Raw genomic sequence first — 22,894 nt, 5'->3', positions numbered from 1 at the left:
GCCACAGGTCAGGGTCGTGGCGCGTGTCTATCTTTAGAGAGGCCTAGCCTCTGTGTCAGGTGTGGGCCGTGGCTGGGTTTTAAGGGCCACAACCCTTAAGGGTATTTTTTATCTTTTGGAGGTTTTAAGAGCGTGAACCTAACCAAGGGTGTTTGGGGTCGATTCCACCATCGTGTTTGGTGGAATTCGATGTCTTGGAAGATAGAACTCCGTCCAAAAATATTAATGCGGTTATTAACGGTACTCCCTATCTTGGTTGTGACTAGGTATTAAGCTAGGGCTCGGGAAGCGAATCGTGCTTGAGAGGCGTCGCTCGTAATTCGTAAACATGGAAATTAAAGGTAAGAAAACTGCACCCGGTTGTGGATTTATAATGGGACTAAGAGTACCCTATTTTGTATGCATTGTAAAGGATGGTATTATGACATGTAAACAGTAAACCAACAGCCTAAGAGTGCCAAAGTTTACACTCGCGCATAGGGCTAGGCTCGACCACTGGTAGCTGAGGACAGCTTATTATGCACTGAGCTCGGTTTAAGCGGGCCGGAGTCGGTGGGGTAAACAGAGGGTGTGAACTAAGGTGTTGACCTTAATTATTATGTTATTTGCTTGTTATTATTGATTGGTGGATTGTTATGTTGTATAGCTGGGTGATGATTAGTTGACTCTTTGGTTGAATCTTCATGCATTGTGATTATTGTGGTAAGTTAAGTGTATGAACAAGCTTAAAGGGTTATCCAAATGTTATTATTTCTTGTTCTGTAATGTGATATGTTTTCTTGCTGGGCCATGGCTCACGGTTGCTTCATGGTGTAGGTAAAGGCAAGGGGAAGCTTGATTTGCCCTGATTTGGAGAGCTCTGAGAGTAGAATGTACATGATCAGCTGCTCAACCACCACAGTTGAGGGGAGACAGTGACAGGAAAACCATAAACTTCTTTTTTGCCTTTAGAAAGGCTGGTGGTTGTCTGTACACTAGAAATTTTGCAAACAGGCTTTTATAAGCTATTTATTTTGGGATCCCATGTGTAAATGTTTAATTATATGGAAAGTATCTTTTGAGACCAAAACCTTTGAACCCTAGCACATTAATGACTTTAGAATTCATGTTTTTAACTGGTTGGCTTGGTTAGCAAGTCCTGCACCTTTTCAAATACACATTGTAGCCGTCTTGGCTGTCGAGGGCGTTACAGAGGTGACCACTAAGGCACTGTAAAAAGACGTCAAGGCCCAGGGGGATGCCTCTCAAGCCCTGGATGAGGCCGCCGGGGCCCATGGAGAAGCTATTTGGGTATTTTAGGATTAATTGGGAGTTTATAGGACTACTTGTGGATTAAAGGGATATGTGGCAGATGATGAAATTGCCCTCGAGAAGCTTTGAGAGAGAGATTTAGTCCTAGGGGCATTTAGGTCATTTTGTATCGAAAGTAGTGACTTAGTCACTCTTTCCTTCAGCTCTAGGAAACCTTAACAACAGAGTAAATGAAAGGCAATAATTTCCTTCTCTCTCTTATTCACTCGGTTCTCTCTCTCTATCTCATTGCATTGAGGTGTTTTGGAATTTTGAGGAGAAAAGGCTCAAAACTTGAAGGATTGAAGTTAGAACTTGGGTACAGGCAGCATGGGGTTTGTAGCTTGATAGATTAAAGTTATGAATCCTCCGTGTTTCTCTATAATTCTTTATGTTTTGAGGTGTTCTTGAGTCTTAAACCACAAGTTGATTTTGAGTTTTTGTTAGAGTTTTGAATGAGTTTAGGGCTGGGGTTTTGATGGTCATTGTACTGGGATTGACTTTTGGTGTTGGGTTATGTTTGGGATGATTTTAATAAAGGTTTTGCCTAAGGAAAATTAGGAAAATCTGGGTTCGAAGGGTTGCGCTGTGACCTTGTTCTTGGGGCACTGCGACTTGTGTGAACCTAGGGCCTAGGTGGGGTTCTGTTTTGGAGGAGCGCTGCAACTTTCTAGGGAAATTTGCGGCCTGTGTATTGAATTCCAGACACAGGGCTTTTTTTCTGGAAGGCACACCGCAAACCTTGGGGGAAAGTTGCGTCCCGCCAGGGCAACTTGTGTCAGGATGGTGTTTATGGTCGGGAACTCAAACTTAAAGGCTAAGGAAGGATTCTACTACCCAGTTTAGTAGAATTCGACATCCCGGATGCTAGTATATTATTCCAAAGCTTCTAATTGATTTAGATCCTAATAACTATTAATTATTACGTTGTGACTAGGTTTTACCGCTAAAGCTCAGGATTAGGGATCGTGCTGGGGATCACCTTGTGCTATCTACATGGGACCCAATGTAAGAAAATTGTCTGTTCGCATAGAGCTACATTGTGCTTAGTGATAAGTATATTGATTGTAAGTATTGCATTATACTTATATTTGTGATGGAACAGCAAAGGCCGAGGTCGGCAAAGGTCAGGAGTAGCAAAGGATGGGAACGGCAAAGGCCAAAATGAGTAAAGGTCGGGAATGACATATGCCGGGAGCAGCAAAGGTCGGGATCGACATTGTAGCACACTAGAATTTTGCATAGTTAGATAGTAGTATCTTATGTTGTAGTATTTTAGTTTTTGTGGATATTGGTTCAAGCCGAGAATTATTTGGAAACTCATAGAAATAGTTATGGATTTGATAAGTTTAGCCTATAGTTTAGAAATATTAATTTTATCATAAAGTTTAATAATTGAAGCTGGTCCTATAAATATTATTTATTATAACCTAAGATTTAGATAGAATAAGTATAAATGTGACATTTGTCACATGTATGTTTATTAAGGATTTAAGGATTTTAGATGTATACAATAATCAAGGATAAACCTAGGAAGACTAGAAACTTCCCTCAGATGTTAGGATCTCGTATTATTTAGTCAAAGTGGTTTAAACAACTTTAAGTGTGCTTAAAATGAGCAAAAACGTGATTTAATATATCAATGTAAGCTGATATATCGCAGCTTTAGGGGCCCATATATCGCTTGTGTTGATACTTGGGAAACCACAGAAACTTGGGAAAATGGGGCAGGCGATATATCGCCTATTGGGGGCGATATATCGACTCCTTCAGCCCATTTTGAAACTCCATGGAATCCGAAGCTAGAAACAACCCTCAATAACTTGGACGTGCTTTTGAACGATTTTGACTGAGTTCTAGGCATCTGTTGAGCAAAAAATTCTATTTTTTATTCATTTATTTATTCATTTTTAAAGGGATTTAGTTTCACTCCTTGAACTCTATAAATTGGACCCTTCACTCAGCCATTTCCATCATCTTTCAAACACTTCTCAGAGTCTCCAAGCTGCCAATTTTGTTCTAGAGAGAAACACTAGGGTTTTGGGGTTAAAAGCTTTCAAATCTAAGCTTTTCTAAACACTTGGGAAGTATGCTATAGTGTGATTTTGGTATTGAGGTATAGATCGAAGCACTAAGTTGTCTAAAGTACTCTTAATAATCAAGTTAAGTTCATTTCTATTCCTCTTATTCTTTTCTTTTACTTCAAATCCTAACTCGTTATATTGTCTTTTGGTTAGGAGCTTGATTTCATTGATAATTAAGGTTTTCGGTAAGTTCTTATCTTGATGGTTTAGATCTTCTTTTCATCTTCATTTCTTTGGGAAACATATGGTTTTACTGTTTGGTTTTAGGTGTTTCCAATCCCGCACTTACCTCCAATACCCTGATTTTTGGTAAGGAAAATAACTTAGATTTATGTGCTTTGTGCTTTGTTTATGTATGTTTGCTTTTATGTCTTTTAGTCGCTTGGGATATATTATTGCTTAGATAGCAAACCCTGAGATTTTTATCGTTATCGTAGACTATAGTTGTGTCTGAACCTACCTCTAAATAGTAGCAAGAGGACTATAGCGATTTCCATCACATACTACGACAATGAGTTAATGGCCATTAATATTATAGTCCATTTTTATGTTTTATGTTTTATGTTTTATGTCTTATGTTTTATGTTAGGCTATAGTAGTTTTTCCTTACTAGGCATTAGGCTCATTCCTTTTTATTTAGATTTTTCAGGTAAATGAACATGGAAGGCGGGACGGATCCTAGGTGGCTTTTGCATGTGTATTGGGTGAGGACTGAAGGTATGGACCGATGGGATCAATCGATGATGACGTTGACATTTGAGTCTTTTTATAATGTATTTATGATATTCGCATTTAGTATTTGAACAGTTAAAATAAATGTTTAATTTTCTTTATGCTTTTATTTATAAAAAGTGGGATCTCGTATTTTTGGATTTTCTATAAGAATGTTTTATTATTTTATGTATGTATCCAAATGATAGTAGTTATTGTCTTAGTAGTTTTAAAGGTCCGAAGTCTTTAAGATAGTCAGGTCTTTACAGTTGGTACCAGGGTCACGATTTATATGCTTGAAGTTCTCTTGAATACACAAACAAAAGCTCCGGATCTAACCACCAATGTAAGTGTTTATGTTATGCATATTATGTTTATGTTTAAACTAATGTTTTAGTTAATATGTTTTCAGTAAAAAATGAATGGAGCCATGACTTATCAAGATATTTATGCCATTAAGACTTTTAAAAGGATTAGATAGCCACGGAATACAATAGGAGTGCTAGAAAGAGTCACTCAAAGATTGGTCAAATTTCACAAGGAGATAGTTCACCTTCTAATCACTAGGAAAATTATGATGAGAGCCATGGAATAATATGTCCTAGTAATTAGGCTTTTTAAAGATATGCCTCTTGTGGTTTCAAATTTGGGAGAATTATGAGAAACATTAGATGATGATGATGACTTGTCGGTAGCCATTAGATATTATTTTCTTATACTTAGGTTTGAGATTTAACTCACCAATGAACAAAAGATTAATATCCTAGTGAATATTCCCCGTGGTAGTTTCGAGGCTTATGATATTGATGATTGTGAGGAAATAACTGATGATATGCTAGATGAAGGATCAGATGTAGAAGATCCTGATTTTTAGAAATTTTATCCTAGTTAATATTAGTATTGTTTCTTTATTTATTTTGAATTATTATTGTAATAAGTGAAAAAAAAATTCCAAATGAATAAAGTTGTTATTTTTTATTGGCATCTATGATTTTGAATTTTTCTTTTTGGTAATAATAATTTATTTAGATTAAATTCAATAAATAATGACCGAATTCAGTTAAGGTGGATACAAATCAATTCACCAAGTTCTATTTTGAGAGTTTAGGGGGCCATAGTGGTGGGAACGATTTTACTTATCCCAACCCTCCCTCAATATGGTTAACTATGGAATAATGACAAGTTCCGAGCCTAAGAATTAAGTCATATAGGGTTGTTAGAAACAAATAAAGAAAATAACAAAGATAGCTTAATAGTCTAAGTATAGAAACACACCCTAATTTATAAAGATGACTTACATAAATTTTCATAAGAAATCATAACTGATAGGTCCAAGTTATGTTTGCTTAGATTAAGTTTTTGCCTTAGAAGATATTACAGTAAGTTCTAACGTGTTTTTCTCTACTTTTAGAACTTCGCTGAAGATGTCACTCTGAAGGTCTACACGCACTAACGACAATGCCCCCAGCACCTCCATTGAGACACACGAGGCCCCTCCAGTTCGAAGAAGGGGAAAATGCACTGCCGAGTACGCTCTGGTTGAAAACGACACTAAAATTATCCAGTTATGAAAACAGGTAGAAGAACTACTACATCAACAATGAAAACCTTAGTCAAAGCCTCACCCAGTGGCTCAAGAACTCCAGCAAGAGCAGAATGGAGGATATCCGTATGAGGGTTGGCCGATGGAAAATTACACGTCTTATCCAGCTCAGTACATAGATCTAGTTTATGATAGTTTCGAAAAGCACCATGCTCTGAATTTTGAAGGGACAACCGACCCCTTTGAGGCTAAATAATGGCTCAGGAATGTAGAGCAAATTTTGGCTCACATGAACCTCAGCAATGTGGATCGCATATCCTATGTTTCTTCTCTATTGAAAAAGGATGCCAGAATCTGGTGGGATTTGATACAACAGACTCACGATATCACAACTATGACTTGGGCCAGATTTGTGGAGCTGTTTCACAAAAAGTACTACAACTCGGCAGTCATCGCTACAATGGTAGAAGAATTTACCAGTCTGAAACAAGGAAATTTGTTAGTAGTCGAGTACGCTTGACAATTTTATTGGCTAGCCAAATTTTCACTAGAGTTAGTCCCAAACGACTACTTGAGGGTAACTAAGTTCACTAGGGGGCTCAGACCAAAGATTTAATTAGGGGTCCAGCTTGCAAACCCAGGAACCACTTCTTACACTGATGTTTTGTAAATGGCTATAAAGGTTGAATGACTCCAAGAAAATGTTAGCAAGGAAGAGGAAAGCAAGTCAGAACCCAAGCATCAAAATCAGACCCAAAATGGTCGAAACCACAACAACTAGCATAACAATAATTTTCAATAAAGAAGGCATCTTGATAATAAGTAGATCGACACCGATGAAAGAGCACGAACTAGCAATGGTAATAACAAGCAGGGTTATGTGGAAAACCCTCAGTGTTCCAAGTGTTAGAAAAGACATATTGGGGAGTGTCGTGTAAACAGCAAAGGTTCCTATAAATGTGGCTAGGAAGGTCATCGAAAAAGAGAATGTCTGCAGCTTAAAGAAGAAGAGAAGAAGGACAACAAGATGGTTCAAGCTAGTCTATGCTTTGACCTAGGGAGAAGCCGAATATAGTAACAAGGTGGTCACAAGTCAGCTTCCTATCCTCGATAATATATGTTCAGTATTGTTTGATTTTGGAACAACACACTTGTATATCTCGTTAGGAATGATGGAGAAATTAGACAAACCTTATTAAATATTTAGAAATAGGTATGTTCCGAAACTACCTTCGGGCGAAATCACTCTATCAAAATGAATAAGACAAGGAGTGTCGATCAATGTCGAGGGCACGGAGCTAGAACGTGACTTGATATAGCTAGAGATCAAGGACTTCGACGTAATATTAGGCATGGAATGGCTAGAAAGATATGGCGCAACCATCGACTGTCGACGCAAGCAAGTGATGTTCGAAACTCCTTGGGGCCAGAAACTATGTTTTATGGGAAAGGTTTCTGGACTACGGACACCACTTTTTTTCATCTCTCAAAGTCGAGAGGATGAGTGAGAAAGGATGTCACACATTCTTAGCAAGCGTCATGGATATGGCACTGGAAACACCATTAAATATTAGAGATGTTTGCATTATAAAGGAATTTCCAGAGATATTTCCTGATGACTTACCAGGGTTACCCTCTACTCAGAAAATTGACTTCACAATCCAACTAGTACTAGGAACCGAGCCTATCTCAAAGGCACCATATAAGGTGGCACCTACCGAACTCAAGGAGTTAAAAATGTAGTTATAAGAGCTGTTAAACTTGGGATTCATTAGACCGAATCATTCGCCATGGGGGGTACTAGTTCTATGTTTGAAGAAGAAGGATGGAAGCTTCCGAATGTGTATCGATTACCGCTAGCTGAACATGGTGACAATTAAGAACAAGTACCCTCTACCCTTGATCGACGACTTATTCGATCAACTCCGAGGAGCGAATGTATTTTTAAAGATTGATCTATGGTCCAGTTATAACCATCTCAAAGTAAGAGAAGAGGATATACCAAAGAAAACTTTTAGAACTCAATATGGACATTACAAGTTCCTTTTTATGTCTTTTAATCTTACCAACGCTCTAGCCGCATTTATGGACTTAATGAACCGGGTCTTCATGGATTACTTGAACAAATTCGTCATGGTGTTCATTGAAGATATATTGGTGTACTCCAAGGATGAAGTCGAGCACGAGGAACACTTAAGACTGACCATGATGCAACTAAAAGTCCACCAACTTTATGCCAAGTTTTAGAAATGCGAATTTTGGCTATCATAAGTAGCGTTCCTCGGGCACATAGTATTCAAAGATGGAGTCGCAGTAGACCCAACTAAAGTAGAAGCTCTGAAGGATTGGCCAAGACCTAAGAATGCCTGAGAGGTTAGAAGTTATTTTGGGCTAGCAGGCTATTACCAGAGATTTGTAGAAGGAATTTCTAAGAAATCCACTCCGCTTACAAACTTGACCCGGAAACAACAGAAGTTCAACTAGACGAATAAATGTCAAGAAAGCTCCCAGTTGCTCAAAGACAAATTGTGTCTAGCACCAATAATTTGAGTACCGACACCCAATGACAAGTTTTTAATATTCTATGATGCGTTCTGTAATGCCCTACTTCCTTAGAGCCATTACGAAGTGAGTTTAAAAACATGCATTCAACTCGCTAATCGAGGTTTTAGATCAAATAGTGTAATTAAGCCATAAACAGAGGAAACACTTTAGAAATAATTCCATTTCATTGAAAATCATAAAAGTTTAACACCTGGGATCCCGAAATACAATTTAGAAACATTTACAGCATATAAATCGAACCAAGTCGACAAAACGACAGAATCAAGGTTTATTTACAAACATCTCTCAAAATCCACTGGCTGTGGCAGCAAGGCTGGCCAAACATGTACACACCGCTCATGCCTACTACACTCATGGTTGGCTGGCTCTCTCCTTGCCCTTACCTGCACCACAGAGCATCCGTGAGCTGAAGCCCAGCAATAAAACCCATAACAGATAACATATGCAAAGCATACACCAAGTATATAAACTGGCCATCAATAGGCTAAACACATATGGCCTAGCCGTCCCAGGCGCTTACCAGGCCCTAGGTTCAAGGTCCACACCGTGAGGATATCCCAGGTATCCTTTAGGGACTTGCCCAGGCAACTCACACTCCACGTGCTAAACGCTTCTCTCTGCCCCTTGCCGTACTCGGCCTTGCACTCAACGTGCCCAACGCCGTTCCTGGCCCTTGCCGACCTAAGCCTAGCACTGTTCCCGGCTCTTGCTGATCATTCACATAAATTGCGCTCATGGCATAATAAACAAATACAGAATGCAAGAAAATACAATCAAAGGGCTATGCCCTACAATTCAAACACATTGGGCTCAGCCCTGCATACAAGATCTCTGGGAACAAGGGTTTTCTTACCTGAGTCCCGAGCTTTCTGAGCACCGATGCCCCGAGCACAGTCCTCTAACTTGAGCCATGCCGAAACCCTAGTCACAACACATTAACAATATCCATCCATCAAGTTCTAATCCATGTCTCTAATCTCCGGGACCTTGAATTCTATCAATCCGAGTGATAAAATCCATCCCGAGCCTTAACCATAGAGTTCCCAAGCCTAAACACCCTTAAAAAATCAAACTGGCACTAAGAGTCACAGCCCTTCCCACAAGCGCAGCGGCTAGCCTAGAAATAGAGGCTAGCACCTCACTGAAACCCACACAGGCCGCGGCGCACATCACCAAGCGCACACGGGCCGCGGCCCTCACCTCCAACCCAGAAATCTTCATCATCTTTCTACACTTTCCTAAAAAAAATTCACCCAAAACTTAGCTAACATTCCCAGATAATCAACACAAACATTCCAGCTCAATATCAGCATCAAAACCCATTAAAACCTGCTCCAAAACTAAACTAAAATACCCAAAAATAGATCAAATTCCAATCACATGCATATCCTAAAAACACAGCAGAAATTCAAGCATAATTCCCATGGTTAGAGCTTACCTTTGCTGAGTTTAGTCTCTGAATTTGATCCTTAATCCTTATGCTCCTAGCTCCCAAGATTTCCCAGTTGAATTCCTCTAGCTTCTAACTAATTCCTCTAAGTTTCTCCTTAAGCATCCAATGAAAAGATAACCACTTCTTGAGAGAGAATGAGTGAGTCGGTTTCCTGAGTGTTCTATATAATTCTAAGGTTTGTTTTATTCAACATAAGTCTATGTGGTTACCTCAAGGCTCGGGGTACCAAAACGTCCCCGAGGGCAAAATGGTAAATTTCCCCAATATTCCCTCCTATACATTCTATCCTCAAATATATCTCCAAATATATATTTTCACAACCCAATAACCCCATAATATATCTATTACCCAAACTACCCCTCGACTCGCTCCGAGTCTGATTCTCAATCCTGTTGTAACTTTCTAGCTAACCGCTCCCCAGGACTGTCTCGGATCGTGCTGCACAGACATATCACATATATATAGCATTTATCACATTTATGCCCCTAATATCCAGACGGGGCCCACGTGCACATTTAACTCAACTAAACATGCATCATTATCACATATTCACATGAATTCATATATTAACATAATAATTCATTTATTGCCCTCCAGGCACACTAATCAAGGCCCTAAGCCCTATTAGCAAATTCGGGTTGTTACAACTATCCCCTCCTTACAGAAATTTCATCCTCGAAATTACCTGAACAACTCGGGATACCGCTCCCTCATCTCTGACTCAAGTTCCCACGTCGCCTCCTCAACCTTGTTGTTTCTCCACAACACTTTCACCAAGGCGATGGTCTAGCTCCGCAAGACTTTATCTTTTCGGTCAAGAACCTGAACTGGCTTCTCCTCATAGGACAAATCTTGATCAAGCTCCAGATTCTCTAAACTAAGAACATGCGTCGAATCTGACATATACTTCCGGAGCATGGATACATGGAAAACATCAAGAACCCCTGATAAAGCTGGAGGCATCTCTAGTCTGTAAGCTACCTCACCAACTCATTCTAGAATCTCGAAGGGCCCAACAAACCTAGGGCTCAGCTTGCCTCGAACACCAAACCGTTTCACACCTCTCATGGGTGAAACCCTTAGGAACACATGATCACCAACCTGAAATTCCACGCTTCTGCGTTTCAAGTCTGAATAACTTTTCTGTCGACTCTGGGAGGCGAGCATACACGCTCTAATCTTCTCAATCACCTCATTGGTCCTTTGAACTGTCTCTGGACCCAGATATATCCTCTCACCTGTCTCATCCCAATGAATAGGTGATCTACACTTCCTTCCATAAAGAATCTCGTACGGAACCACTCCGATGGTCGCCTGATAACTGTTATTATACGAGAACTTGATCAAAGGGAGATACTTACTCCACGATCCCCCAAAATCTAGCACACAGGCTCGCAGCATATCCTCCAATATCTAAATCGTCCTCTCAAACTGTCCATCCGTCTGAGGATGATAAGCGGTACTAAACCGTAACTGCGTGCCCATAGCCTTCTACAGACTTTCCAAAAACGTGGAAGTGAAGGTGGGGTCTCTGTCGGATACTATCGACCTCGGAGCCCCATGAAGTCGAACAATCTCCTTCACATACAACTCACCATATTGCTCCATAGTATAAGTTGTCTTAACAGGCAAAAATTGGGCGGACTTGGTATATCTATCCACAATCACCCACACCGAGTCATGCTGTCCCACAGTCCTCAGCAAACTAACCACAAAGTCCATAGTGATATCTTCCCACTTCCATTTGGGGATCCCCAGAGGCTGCAGCAACCCTGCTGGCCTCAAATCCTCAGCCTTAACCTCCTGGAAAGTTAAGCACTTGGCCACATAATCCACCACATCCCTCTTCATGCCGGACCACCAATACAGAGCTCTCAAGTCCTGGTACATCTTAGTCGTACTCGGGTGCAAAGAATAGAGAGTGGTATGCGATTCATCTAAGATCTCTTGCCGGATATCAGAATCCATTAGAATGCAGATCCGACCCTTGTACTTCAGTAATCCCATCTCTGATATAGAAAAGTCCTTAGTCCCTCCAACTAAGACACTCTCCCTATGACCTCTCAACTGGGAATCTTTCCCCTGTGCCTCCTTGATCCTTGCAAGGAGTGTAGATTGAAGAGTGATGTTGGCCAACTGACCAACTACCAACTCTATACCTGCTCTAGTCATCTCCTCAGATAACTTGTCAGATATCTGCCTCGAACTAAATAACTGTCCTGGGCCTTTCTGACTCAATGCATCAGCCACTACATTAGCCTTCCCAGGATGGTATAGGATATCGCAATCATAATCATTAACCAACTCCATCCACCGCCTCTGGCGCATATTCAGGTCCTTTTGAGTAAAGAAATACTTTAAGCTCTTATGGTCGGTGTATATCTCGCACTTCTCACCATAAAAATAATGTCTCCAAATCTTAAGTGCAAACACCACCGCTGCCAATTCCAAATCATGCGTGGGATATCTCTGCTCATACTCTTTTAGCTGCCTCGATGAATAGGCTATTACCTTACCAGCTTGCATCAGCACGCACCCCAAACCCTGTCTGGATGCATCACAGTAAACCATAAACTTTTCAATCTCTGTTGGCAAGCTTAACACTGGCGCAATGATCAATCGCCGCTTCGACTCCATAAAACTCTTCTTACATCTGTCCGTACAGACATACCTTGTCTTCTTCTTTGTCAAATCTGTCAATGGCGTAGCTATTCCGAAGAACCCCTCAACAAACCATCGATAATACCCTGCTAAGCCCATAAAGCTTCTCACATCAGGAACATTGCTCGGTCTAGGTCAATCTCTGACCGCCTCAATCTTACTTGGGTCAACCAGAATACCCTCCTTATTGACAATATGGCCCAGAAATGTAACTTGTGGCAACCAGAACTCACACTTACTGAACTTAGCATATAACTTACGCTCCCTCAACCGCTGTAGAACCAACCGTAGATGTTGCTCATGCTCTGTCTCTGACTGAGAGTACATCAGGATGTCGTCGATGAATACAATCTCAAACTTGTCTAGATAATCCTTGAAAACCCTATTCATCATGTCCATGAAGGCTGCTGCGGCATTAGTTAATCCAACGGACATAACCTGGAATTCATAATGTCCATACCTCGTTCGGAAAGCAGTCTTTGGTATGTCCTCCTCTTTAATCCTTAACTCATGATAAACTGATCGGAGATCTATCTTGGAAAACACTGTTCTTGCCTGTAACTGGTCAAAAAAATCGTCGATCCTAGGCAGTGGATATTTGTTCTTAATGGTTAACTTGTTTAGCTCCCTGTAATCAATACACATCCTAAGGGATCCATCCTTCTTCTTAACGAACAACAATGGACCACCCCATGGCGAGAAACTCGGTCTGATGAACCCCAAATCAAGTAACTCCTGCAACTAAATCTTCAACTCCTTTAACTCCACTGGAGCCATTCTATAAGGTGTCCTAGATATTGGCTCCGCTCCTGGTACCAGCTCTATAGCAAAGTCAATCTCCCGTTGCGGTGGCAACCCTTAAAAATCTACTGGAAACAAATCCGAAAAGTCACACACCAATCTAGTCTCACCCTGTCCAACCGACACCACCCTAGAGGTATCCACAACGCTCGCTAGGAATCCTATGCAACCTTCCTGCATCAGGTCTCTAGCCTTCAATGCTGAAATCATTGGTACTCGCAATCCACTAACTGTCCCCACAAACACAAAGGATACCTCCCCTTCTGGTTCAAAAGTCACCATTCTGCGCTTGCAGTCAATCGTTTCCCTATACTTTGACAACCAATCCATTCCTAAAATCATATCAAAATCATCCATTTCTAACTCAATCAAATCAAAAGATAGTTCCCTACCATCTACCTCTACTGGCAATGCTCTAATCCACTTCCTAGAGACTACCAATTCTCTTGTTGGCATCAAAGTCTGAAATCCCCTAGCATACACACCACTAGGTCTACAAAGCTGATCTATCACTCTAGCAGATACAAATGAATGGGTAGCTTGTGAATCAAACAATGCAGTATACAGAGAACCAGCACTAGCGATCTGACCTGCCACAACTGAGGGGCTAGCCTCCGCCTCAGTCTGTGTCAAAGTGAATACCCTGGCGGGAGCAAGACTGTCACTCTGCTTCTGCTCCTCCTTCTTAACTTGAGGGCAATCCCTCTTCAGATAATTGGCACTCCCACAAAAAAAGTAGGCCCTAATCCTGCACTCACCCTGGTGTCGTCGCCTGCACCGATGACACATTGGAAAACTCCTCCAGTTGTCCCTGCCACCCTGACGGCGAGTGGAAGCACCCCGTGCCCTTCTATCTGAATTGGGAGGAACAAAGGAATTTGGGGCCTTCCTCTTCTACTCACTAAAGCCACCACCACAACTGGACCCAATGAAATGAGGCATTGTCCTCCTGGAATCGCGCCTAACAACGCTTTCCTTCCAAATCTGATCCTCGGCCCTCTCAGCAGTAATGGCCATATCCACAATCTGGCCATAAGTAGTAGTCTCTGGATCCAAGGTAATATTTACATCACGGGCAATCATAACATTCAACCCTCGCACAAACCTGTCCCTTCTTGCCGCATCAGTCGGCACTAAATCTGGTGCAAACTTCGCCAATCTGTCAAACTTTATAGCATACTCTGTCACTGTCGATCGGTTTTGAGTCAGGTTGATAAACTCATCAACCTTCGCAGCTCGAACTACCACGCTGTAATACTTCTCGTTGAATAAATTTTTGAAATCTTCCCAGGTCATAACTGCTACATCCCTTCTCTGAACCACCACGTCCCACCAAATGCAGGCATCCTCTCTAAACATGTAGCTAGCACAGGCTACCCTCTCATTCCCCTAAACTCTCATAAAATCCAGAATTGAGGAAGTCATATTTATCCACTGCTCTACCCCAAGTGGGTCTGATCCACCCTCGAAGATGGGAGGATGCTGCTTCCTAAACCTCTCGAACAAAGGTTCCCACTTATTCTCTGTAGCAGACTGCACTAGCACTGGCGCTACAACCTACTGCACTGGCAGCCCAGTAACCTGAGGTGGGGCCTGCTGCCTCAATTGTCGGAACTCTTCCTCTGTTCGCTGCAGTCTTGCTTACATCTCGACAAACATCTCTTGCCAATTATGTGGGGTAGGTGGAGGGTCCTGACCCTGGTTGTCATCCTCGACCCTATTGCGGCAGAGTCTAGCAGATTGCTGAGGCATCTCAACAAATATGCTTGCAATCAACGACGCCACTCATCAGGCATGATAACAACATCCAAGAACCACCTCCCAAACATATTAGCCATCCACAAGCAAAAACTCATATAGCATATGACACACAACGGGCCATGCCCTAGCGTCATGCATATGTTAACTCATTCATCATGCTCTATATAAGATAAGCAGGCAAACAGGGCATTCAAACACATATTCAAACATATTAGCCAATCTTACCAACACACCCTGGGTCGAGCTTGTCACTGAAAGCGAGTGTACATGTTCGGTCAATCTCCAGAACCAATAACCTTTGCTCGCTCTGATACCAAGTTGTAACGCCCTACTTCCTTAGAGCCGTTACCAAGTGAGTTTAAAAACGTGCATTCAACTTGCTAATCGAGGTTTTAGATCAAATCGTATAATTAAGCCATAAACAGAGGAAAAAGTTTAGAAATAATTCCATTTCATTGAAAATCATAAAATTTTAACACCTGGGATCCCGAAATACAGTTTAGAAACATTTACAGCATATAAATCAAACCAAGTCGACTAAACGACAAAATCTAGGTTTATTTACAAACTTCTCCCAAACTCCACTGGTTGTGGCAGCCAGGCTGGCCAAACATGTACACGTCGCTCATGCCTACTACACTCATGGTTGGCTGGCTCTCTCCTCGCCCTTACCTACACCACAGAGAATTCGTGACCCGAAGCCCAGCAAGAAAACCCATAACAGATAACATATACAAAACATACACCGAGTATATAAACTGGCCATCAATAGGCTAAACACATACGGCCTAGCCGTCCCAGGTGCTTACCAGGCCCTGGGTTCGCGGTCCACACCATGAGGATATCCCAGGTATCCTTTAGGGACTCGCCCTGGCAACTCGCACTCCACGTGCTCAACACTGCTCCCGGCCCCTTGCCGTACTCGGCCTTGCACTCAACATGCCCAACGCCGTTCCAGACCCTTTGCCATTCCCGGCCCTTGCCGACCTCGGCCTAGCACCGTTCCCGGCTCTTACTGATCATTCACATAAATTGCGCTCATGGCATAATAAACAAATACAGAATGCTAGCAAATACAATCAAAGGGCTACGCCCTGCAATTCAAACACATTGGGCTTAGCCCTGCATACAAGCTCTATGGGAACAAGAGTTTTCTTACCTGAGTCCCGAGCTTTCCGAGCACCGATGCCCCGAGCACAGTCCTCTAACTTGTGCCTCGCCACATTAACAATAGTCACAACACATTAACAATATCCATCCATTAAGTTCTAATCCATTAAATAACTTTGAGCCATATCTCTAATCTCCGGGACCTTGAATTCTATCAATCCGGGTGATAAAATCCATCATGAGCCTTAACCATTGAGTTCCCAAGCCTAAACACCCTTAAAAACACAAATTGGCACTAAGAGCCGCGACCATTCCCACAAGCGCCGCGGCTAGCCTCGAAACAGAGGCTAGCATCTCACTGAAACCCGCACGGGCCGCGGCGCACATCACCAAGCGCCGCAGCGCGCCTCAAGCATCTCGGCCTCCCATGGCCGCGTGCGCACACGGGTCACTGCATGCCCATCCTAGGGCCGCAGCCCTCACCTCCAACCCAGAAATCTTCATCATCTTTCTACATTTTCCTCATGCCAATTTGTCGAAAACTTATCTAACAATCCCAGATAATCACCACAAACATTCCAGCTCAATATCAGCATCAAAACCCATTAACACCTGCTCCAAAACTCAACTAAAATACCCAAAAACAGATCAAGTTCCAATCACATGCATATCCTAAAAACACTACAGAAATTCAAGCTTAATTCCCATGGTTAGAGCTTACCTTTGTTGAGTTTAGTCTCTGAATTTGATCCTTAATCCTAAAGCTCCTAGCTCCCAAGATTTCCCAACTAAATTCCTCTAGCTTCTAGCTAATTTCTCCAAGTTTCTCCTTAAGCCTCCAAAGAAAAGATAACCACTTCTTGAGAAAGAATGAGTGAGTCGGTTTCCTGAGTGTTCTATATAATTCTAAGGTTTGTTTTATTCAACTTAAGTCTATGTGGTTACCTCAAGGCTTGGGGTACCAAAACGTCACCGAGGGCAAAATGGTAAATTTCCCCAATATTCCCTCCTATACATTCTATCCTCAAATATATCTCCAAATGTATATTTTCACAACCCAATAACCCCATAATATATCTAATACCCAAACTACCCCTCGACTCGCTCTGAGTCGGATTCTCAATCCTGTTGTGACTTTCTGGCTAACCGCTCCCCAGGACTGTCTCGGATCGTGTTGCACAGACATATCACATATATATAACATTTATCACATTTATGCCCCTAATATCCAGACGGGGCCCACGTGCACCTTTAACTCAACTAAACATGCATCATTATCACATATTCACATTAATTCATATATTAACATAATAATTCATTTATTTCCCTCCAGGCACACTAATCATGTCCCTAAGCCCTATTAGCAAATTCAGGTCGTTACACGTTCAAGCAAGGTTTGGGCTGTGTGCTAATGCAAAATGACAAGGTGATAGCCTACGCCTCAAGACAGCTGAAGGCATACGAGCAACGCTATCCAACACACAATATGGAGTTGGTAGCGGTGGTCTTCACACTGAAAATCTGGCCCCATTATCTATATCGAGCACGGTGTGAGATTTATACAGACCACAAAAGCTTAAAATATTTCTTTACACAAAAGGAGATCAATATGAGGAAGCGCTGGTGGTTGGAACTAGTAAAGCACTATGACTGCAAAATCCTATACCACCCAAGAAAGGAGAATGTAGTTGCAGATGAATTCAGTCTTAAGAGTTATGGAAATCTGGCAGCATTATCCGAAATTGAGAAGCTACTACAACAAGAGCTGATTAATGTCGAGATACAAATAGTCATTGGGTCAATTGGCTAACTTGTCCATCTTGTCCAATTTACTAGAGGATATACGGATCGGGAAAAGGCATGATGACACACTATTATCACATATGGTTGCAGTGAAAGAAGGAAAGACTACACAGTTATCTATATCAGGTCATTGGTTCTTGAAATATAAGGGCCGGTTATGCATGTCGAATGACCATGGGATTAAGAAAAAGATATTAGAAGAGGCACACACTACCCCATATTTAGTTCACCTGGGGTCTACCAAGATGACTCACACCCTCAAGGCACTATATTGGTGGCCAAGAATGAAGAAAGACGTAGCAGAGTATATGTCCAAATGCCAAATATGCCAGCAAGTAAAGGCAGAACATCTGCGACCCCCAGGCTTATTGTAACCTCTTAGTATTCCGTAATGGAAGTGGAAAGACATAGCCATGGACTTCGTGACAGGATTATCATGGACAAGTACGCAACATGACTCGGCTTGGGTTGTGGTGGATAAACTCACAAAGTCAGCTCACTTCCTGCCTATCAAGACTATGTACACTGCGGACCAGTACGTAGATATTTATGTTCGAGAAATTGTACGACTGCATGGAATCCCTAAGGCCATAGAATCTGATAGAGGTTTGGTCTTCATATCTAGATTTTAAGGAAGCTTGAAGCAAGCAATGGGTACCGAGTTAAGTCTCAGTACGACATTTCATCCTCAGACCGACGGACAGTCTGAGCGCACCATACAGATTTTAGAAGATATGTTGAGCGCTTGTGTACTAGACATCAGAGGATAATGGAGTAAGTATTTTCCACTTATATAGTTCTCCTACGATAATAGTTACCAAGCAACAATCGGTACGGTGCCCTATGAGCTACTATATGGAAGGAAATGTCGGTCGCTGTTACATTGGGACGAGGTAGAAGAAAGACAAATTCTTGGACCTGAGGCTGTTATAGAGGCTCAAGTCTTTGTGTAACTGATTAGAAAGCGTATGTTCGCTTCTCAGTGTCAACAAAAGAGTTATGCAGATGCCAAGTGACGAGATGTGGAATTCAAAATCGGATATCAAGTCTTCTTGAGAATATCTCCAATGAAAGGAGTTAAGTGGTTCGGGAAGAAAGGCAAACTTAGACCTCGGTACATAGGTCCTTTTGAGATATTGGACAAGGTGGGACCAGTAGCGTATAGATTAGCCCTACCGCCAGCTCTAGTAGACTACCACAATGTGTTTCACTTCTCGATGTTGCGTAGATATGTGTCAGACCCATCCCACATTATCAAGTACGATACGTTAGAAGTTCAAAAAGACATAAGTTATGAGGAATGACCAGTTCGCATCCTGGAGAAGGGGTAAAGGAATTACGGTCAAAGAGTATTCCGATAGTCAAGGTCTTATGGAGTAATGGCACTGAACATGGGGCAACGTGGGAATTGGAGGAAGACATATGAGCACGATATCCTAAATTATTTGGTAAGTAAATTTTGAGGACCAAATTCTTTTGAGTAGGGGAGAATTGTAGCGCCTTAGAATTTTACTTAGTTAGAAAGTAGTATCTTATGTTGTAGTATTTTAGTTTTCGTGGATGTTGGTTCAAGCCGGGAATCATTTGGAAACTCATAGAAATAGTTATGGATTTTATAAGTTTATCCTATAGTTTAGAAATATTAATTTTATCATAAGGTTTAATTATTGAAGCTAGTCCTAGAAATATTATTTATTATAACCTAAGGTTTAGATAGAATAATTAAGAATGTGACATTTGTAACATGTATGTTTATTGAGGATTTAAGGATTTTAGATGAATAAATAATCAAGGATATATCTATGAAGTCTAGATACTTCCCTTAGATTGTAGGATCTCGTATTACTCAGTAAAAGTGGTTTAAACAACATTAAGTGTGTTTCAAATGTGTAAAAATGTTATTTAACATATCAGTGTAAGCTGATATATCGAAACTTTAGGAGCTGATATATCGCTTATGTTGATACGGAAAACACGTTGACTTCGCATGAACGAAACCACAGAGCCTTGAGAAAATGGGGCAGGCGATATATCACCTAAAGGGGGCGATATGTCGGCTCCTTCAGCCAATTTTGAAATTCTGTGGAATCCACATCTAGAAATAGCCGTCAACAACTTGGACTTACTATTGAACGATTTTAACCAAGTTTTGGGCATCTATTGAGTAGAAAATTCCATTTTTTATTCATTTATTTATTCTTTTTTAAAGGGAGTTAGTTTCACTCCTTGAACTCTATAAATAGGACCCTTCACTCAGCCATTTGCATCATCTTTCAAACACTTTTTAGAGCCTCCAAGCTGCAAATTTCGTTCTAAAGAGAAACACTAGGGTTTTGGGATTAAAAGATTTAAAATCTAAGCTTTTATAAACACTTGGGAAGTAAGATATAGTGTTATTTTTGTATTGAGGTATAGATCGAAGCTCTAAGCTATCTAAGGTACTTTTAATCCTCAAGTTTAGTTGACTGCTATTCCTCTTATTATTTTCTTTTACTTCAAGTCATAACTCCTTATAATGTCTTTTTGTTAGGAGCTTGATTTCTTTGAAACATAAGTTTTTCGGTAAGTTCTTATCTTGATGGCTTAGATCTTCCTTTCATTCTCTTTTCTTTAGGAAACTTATTGTTTTACTATTTGATTTTAGGAGTTTCCGAGCCTGCACTTGTCTCCAATGACCCTGTTTTTGGTAAGGAAAATAATTTAGAGTTATGTACTATGTGTTTTGTGTATGTCTTGCTTTTATGTCTTTTAGTTGCTTGGGAAATATGGTTACTTAGATAGCAAATCCTGAGATTCTTATCATTTTCGTAGACTATATTATGCCTGAAACTACCTCTAAATAGTAGCAAGAGGGCTATAGTGGTTTCTATCACATACTATGAAAATGAGTTAATGGCCATTAATATTGTAGTCCATTTTTATGTTATATGTTTCATGTCTTATGTTTTGTGTTAAGCTTTAGTAGTTTTTCCCTGGTATTAGGCTCATTCCTTTTTATTTTGATTGTGCAGGTAAATGAACATTGAAGGAGGGACAGATCCTAGGTGGCTTTGGCATGTGTATTGGGTGAGGACAAAAGGAATGGACTGATGGGATCGATCGAAGATGACTTTGACATTTGAGTATTTTTATTATGTATTTATGATTTCTGCATTTAGTTTTTGAACAATTAAAATAAAGGTTTAATTTTTTTTTTATGATTTTACGTATAAACAATGGGATCCCGTATTTTTGGATTTTCTATAGTAAGGTTTTATTATTTATGTATGTATCCAAAAGATAGTAGATAATGTCTTAGTAGTTTCAAAGGTTCGAGGTCTTTAATTTAGCGGGGCTTTACAAGCATTAAGCATGCTGAATGCAAGCTGTCAAGGTGAGACCCTCTAAGGGTACTGTAATCACCCGCTCAATTAACATCATGATTTGTACCTGGTATGCACTCTGATTAGTAGAGGCCATTGTTGTGTTGTTGTGCTGCTGTGTTGTTATGCTTTCGTTGATGTGCTGTTGTGAATTGAGATAGGAACTTGTTGATTATTTGACGTGTTTGATTACTTATACATTTGTTAAAATAAATTATTATATGTTGTGTTGTGAATTTTTCTTGCTGGGCCTCGGCTCATGTGTGCTTTGTGGTGTAGGTAAGGGTAAGGAAAGGGTCGATCAACCATGAGTTGGAGGGTATGGAGCAGTGCGCACATGTTTGGCCTACCTGGCCGCTACAGCTGGGATTGTTTTGAGGAATTTGTTATATACATTTAGCATTGTCGCTTAGCTCGACTGTACACTAACTTTTGAGTTGTAAATATATTTTAAAACAATGTTTTGGGATCCCATAGTAACATATTTATAATTTTAATGAATGTTCAAACCATTTTATACTTAAATTTCGTTAAACGAGTCTTTTCTTGATTTAATAATACTTTTTTATCTAAAACCTCGATTAGCGAGCTAATGTCACATGGTAACAGCTTTAGGGTACCAGGGCGTTACAACTTTGTATTAGAGCGAGCCAAGGTTTATGGTTCCTGGAGATTTACCGAACATATATGCTCGCTGCCAGAGACAAGCACGACTCGATATTGGTTGGCATTAAGTGCAATATTTATTTTAACTATTGATCAAAATTTCCTTATCTACTAGAATAGATAGCATGATGTATATGTATGTATTTTGTGGAAATGAGACTTGATGATTGATGCATATTTTATATGGCTAAAGTGTTGTTTGGCCCTTCTCATGGTATAGTTGAAGATATGATCATCATGTCTGATAGGTTAAGTCATTGGATGCAGACATATTCAGAAGTTATGTATCCAAGGTAGTCAACTGGACTAGGCATTGTTAACACTAGGGTTGCGAATGTTAGTCAGGGCCAAAATCCTCCATCTGCCCCCTGGGATATGCAGCAGATGTTCGCTGGCATGCAAGCAAGATTGCAAAAGCAAGAGGAAGAGATTAGGTTGTTGAGACAGCGGGTTCTATCAGGGAACGTTGCAGAATGTGTTTTGGGAATGAAACTTGACGATTGATGCATGAGCATTATTGACTTGCGTTCTAGTATGCATTTTTTATATGGCTATTGTGTTGTTTGGCCTTGATTATGGTACAACTCTTGATGAGAATATCAGGCTATTAGTTTAGGTTATTGGCTACATACAGATTTGAAGGTTTTGTATCTAAGAAAATCAACTGGATTAGGCTTTGTTAATGGTGGGGTTGTAGATGGTAGTTGGGCCAGAGTCCTCCATCGACCCCCAGGATTGGTAGCAGATGTTTGTTGGCATGCAAGAAGGATCAGAAAAGCAAGAGAAAGAGATTGGGTAGTTGGGACAGATAGTTCTGTCAAGGAATGCTGCTCTGCATGTGGCAATAATGGCACAAGCTACGGTTCAACTTGAGGGTGGAAATAGATGGGGATTATAGTATGAAAGATTCCAGAAGCGTCATCCTGCAGTTTTCGAGGGAATGTTTTGACTTGTTAAGAGATGAACAGTGGATGGACATGATTAGGAGTGAAAGGCAATGATAGAGTGGCCTGTGTCGTGTACATGCTGTGGGAGGATGCTTGAACGTGGTGGGAAGGTTTACCCCAGACCCGGAATGTTGTCA

The sequence above is a fragment of the Humulus lupulus genome, chromosome 3 (assembly GCF_963169125.1).
Source record: "Humulus lupulus chromosome 3, drHumLupu1.1, whole genome shotgun sequence".
Taxonomy (NCBI): Eukaryota; Viridiplantae; Streptophyta; class Magnoliopsida; order Rosales; family Cannabaceae; genus Humulus; species Humulus lupulus.
Note: the sequence above shows the minus strand (reverse complement) of the source record.